Source organism: Armigeres subalbatus, chromosome 3 (assembly GCF_024139115.2).
Source record: "Armigeres subalbatus isolate Guangzhou_Male chromosome 3, GZ_Asu_2, whole genome shotgun sequence".
Lineage (NCBI taxonomy): Eukaryota > Metazoa > Arthropoda > Insecta > Diptera > Culicidae > Armigeres > Armigeres subalbatus.
The window spans coordinates 427,411,353-427,415,252 of record NC_085141.1 but is presented as its reverse complement, the minus strand read 5'-3'; the positions used below and the strand labels follow the sequence as shown (position 1 = coordinate 427,415,252).

Sequence of the window (3,900 nt, the reverse complement as noted above, 5' to 3'; positions counted from 1 at the left end):
ATACACGGACAGAGGAACTTTATTTGCTCTGGTCATTTCCATCATGCGGATTTCATATCAACAGGAGGGCGGAAACATCTTCGTAATGATGCTGTTCCATTCGGAGAAGTTCGCATAGAATGCGAGCAACTTTTTGCCGAAATCTTTGAGCAACCACATGAAGAAGACATTTCTTTTGAAACAAACTCCAAATTTCAATTTGATAATGACACGCCAATCACATTCTATCGCGAATATGAAGACGAACTAAACAGGTAAGTGTTTTGCTGTTTTTTTTCATAATCACTTTTACTTTTACTTAATCAATTTTTTTACTGTCTCAGATCTGCTGAGCCTTCGTCAAACGGTTGCGCCCCACATAATCCTGATACAGCAGTTGCCATCCGCTCAAGGGGAATACGGTACCCTGGTGATGTTCAAGAGTCAGACTTTTCATCCCCTCAACGAGCAAAACAGGCATACAGTGTAGCAATCCATAAGCTGGAAGAAACCAGGACACAAAAAGAACAGCTCAAAAGGGAAAATGAAAAATTCCGGGCTAGAATTGATAGTCTTCAAACTCAACTGCAAATGGCTATGAAGCAGCTGTCGGTGACAAAATCGCAGAGGAATGCTGAAGTTTTGGATGTAAGTTCGACAAGGAAGTAGTGTTATACTTAGGATTATGTTTCTTCATATCCTTACATTAATTCTAGGCAATCAAGTTTCACAAGCCAAGAGTCGTATATAAATTGGCGACTAATACGAAAGAAGGCACACGATACAGTGAAGATATACGATCGTTTTCAATGGGTTTGCATTACCATTCTCCGGCGGCATACGAGTTTGCAAGGGAGAAGCTAAGCCCGGTAATGATCTGCCACATAAGTCTACAATTGCGCAATGGTACAACGTTGTCGACAGTAAACCGGGAATTTCAGCTGCAGCTCTAGAAATCATTGAATGCAACGTTAAATTAATGAACGATAAAGGCAAGCTACTTCTGGCGAATTTAGGGATGGACGAGATGTCTATCAGAAAGCAATTGTTTACTGAAGCTGATGGTAGTATTGGAGGCTGTACTAACAGGGTATTCGATATTGGACTGAAGCATTAACTGGCCACAGAAGCATTAGTTTTCCTCATAACTGCTATGAACGATCATTTCAAGGTACCAGTTTCTCATCACTTCACGGCAGGACTCGTAGCAGAAAAGAAGAACATATTGATTACCCAGGTTTTAATGGCATTGCACGATAAAAATCTTATCGTACCATCAATTACCTTTGACGGAACAAAAACCAATATGCGTTGCATGAAGTTGCTGGGAGCGGTATTTCATGGCGATATATCACCAACCTTTCCCCATCCGAGCGGCACAGGAACAGTGTGTATAATTATGGATGCAGTTCACATGCTGAAACTAGTGCGTAACACATTTGCCTCTAAAGGTGTATTCCAAGATCGCCTTGGTCGTGAAATTAACTTTGAATTTCTCGTGAAACTTGAAGAATTACAAACAGAAAAGGGGCTTCACCTAGGAAACAAACTGAATAGCAGTCATATAAATTTTCAAAAAAACAAGATGAAATCTAAGCTAGCTATTCAGATGTTCAGCAACAGCGTAGCCAATGCACTGGAGTATCTTTTGAACAAGCAAACGGAAGAGTTTAAAGGTTGTGAAGGAACGATTGAGTTTTTGCGTACATTCAACAATCTGTTTGATATCATGAATTCAAAATCAAAATTCGGGAAAAATTTCAAAAGACCGTATTGCAATGAAACACATTCCGATTTTTTCCATTATTTGCAGTATTGCAAACAGTATATATCGAAATTAACCTGTTTTGTAAAAGGAAAGCAAAATTGTATACTACAAACAGTTAATATTACTGGTTTCCTTGGGCTGCTAGTAAATATCGAGTCAATCAGTATCCTTTATTTCCAGTATGTCTATCCACCCTGCAGCCCACTAGATTATCTGCTCACACAAACTTTGCCAGGATCACATCGAACAAACATTTTGTCTCATACGAGCTAGGGAGGTTTAATGACAACCCAACAACGAAGCAATTTTCATATGCCTTTCGAGCTCTCCTCGTTCACAGAGAACTCAAAATGTCAGCTGTTGGAAATACTTCTCCTCAGGACTGTACAGAATTTGCAATACTTACCGTACCCAGTACAAAAAAACAAAAGCAGAATAAGTCTATCGACAATTTGTTTGAAGATTGGTTGTACGAAGACGTTGAATTTCAAGATTTGGACAACATTGATACCGATATTATTACGTACATCTCTGGTTTTGTTGAAAGAAAAGTTGATAAGATACTTAAATGCAATGAATGCAGAAGTGCTCTATATACGGATGAAACTGAATTCTCTATGTTGCTCGAACAGAAACGATTTTGTGCAGGTGCTGGATTGATTGAACCTCAGAAAGATACTGTAACTATATGTAAAACAGCTGAGCGACTCTTAAGAGCAGAGCAGGAAAGTATGGAGGATGGATTTCTTGAGCCAGTGAAATTGATTAACAAAACTATGTCAGTGCTGTACGATCAGAATCCATCGTTGTTCAGAATTTTGGATAATCACGTAACAAGTTGCCCAGTAGATGAGAACCATAAATACCTTTTAATGAAACTAATTGCTCGCTGCTATTTAGTTGTTCGTAGTCATCACATGTGTAGGCTAGTATCTGAAGCAAGTAAGAAGGAAAATATCAGGCAATTTTCTAAGAAAATGGTTATTTTTGCAGGACAGTAAATAGACCAATGTATAAATACTGTATTAATCTTATCTTATTATATCGCTTTTTTAAATACATTCTGTAGAAATATGAGACAAAATAAGAGCCGCCAAAATATTTGTTATTTCAAAAAAAAGAACATCTACCCGAAAAGGATGTATTGTATACCCTATACACATTTCGCCATGCGGTCATTGCTATATTATATTAATTGTCTAATTTTGCTACTACATCGTTAGTATTCTGCAAGAAAACATATAAGAATTTTCTCTGTGCAGTACCGTATCTAAACATATATGGTACATAAATATATAAATATATGCAGACACGCGAAAATCTTGTTTTCTCTCGTTACACATTTCTTCTCTGAATCTTCTATTTTCAGCTGAAGGAGTATTTATCTTAAATAAATCACTATCAACGGCGGTTTTTCCACATAAAAAGCTGTTGTTTCCATAACAGTCCCTTCAAGCCAATCGTTGCTTCCGTGATCCTTTGCTCACAGCTTTGAACTGTATATTGATGGAAGTGAAAATTATTCAGTATTTATGTACGGGATCCTTTAAATAAGTTTCATACTTACAGATGATACATCAGGAACTGATAAATGGTGAATTTTCCACCGGAAAGAGGCTGTAAATTCGATAAAGTGATTAACAATCTGACGGAAACCTCACATTATGGTTTACTTACTCGATGGTTCATGCAGGAATAACGCGCATCGATTGTTGGTGCTTCTTGAACCGGCTTCCGACAAACTTATATTAAATTCAGCAACAGTGGATGTTTTCCATTTTCAAAGCACATAAAACAAATAAATCTATTTTTATTAATCACCATTAAATTCGAAAACAAAATGCAATTCTATTCCACTCTTCTTGACAACACAGCAAATTAAAAACAACTTCCATCGTTTTCTTCGAGCTACTGCCGAAACGATCGAATACCAAAACAAAACAGCACGAACTTTGACTTTTAGGTACCCACGACGGTTCGGCAGGTTTTCTGGCAAAAACACGGTAACAGTAGCGACAGTCGTCCTCTATAGTTTATTACCTCTATTTAAAATTACTTAGACTTAAAATGTTATTTAAACGGTTTCGACACATTTTTGCATGTTTTCGATGCAATTAAAGTTGTGGATTGATAGATAGTGTTGATTATGTGCT

General features: G+C 37.2%; 1 long non-coding RNA gene across 1 annotated transcript; it reads right to left on the bottom strand.

The window, feature by feature from the left end:
* Positions 1-3,060: 3,060 nt before the first annotated feature.
* Positions 3,061-3,644, bottom strand: LOC134224440 (uncharacterized). The gene is made up of 3 exons (XR_009982944.1): positions 3,425-3,644; positions 3,315-3,364; positions 3,061-3,243 (listed from the first exon to the last, which is right to left on the bottom strand). It is a non-coding gene; the product is annotated as an uncharacterized LOC134224440 (long non-coding RNA).
* Positions 3,645-3,900: the final 256 nt, after the last annotated feature.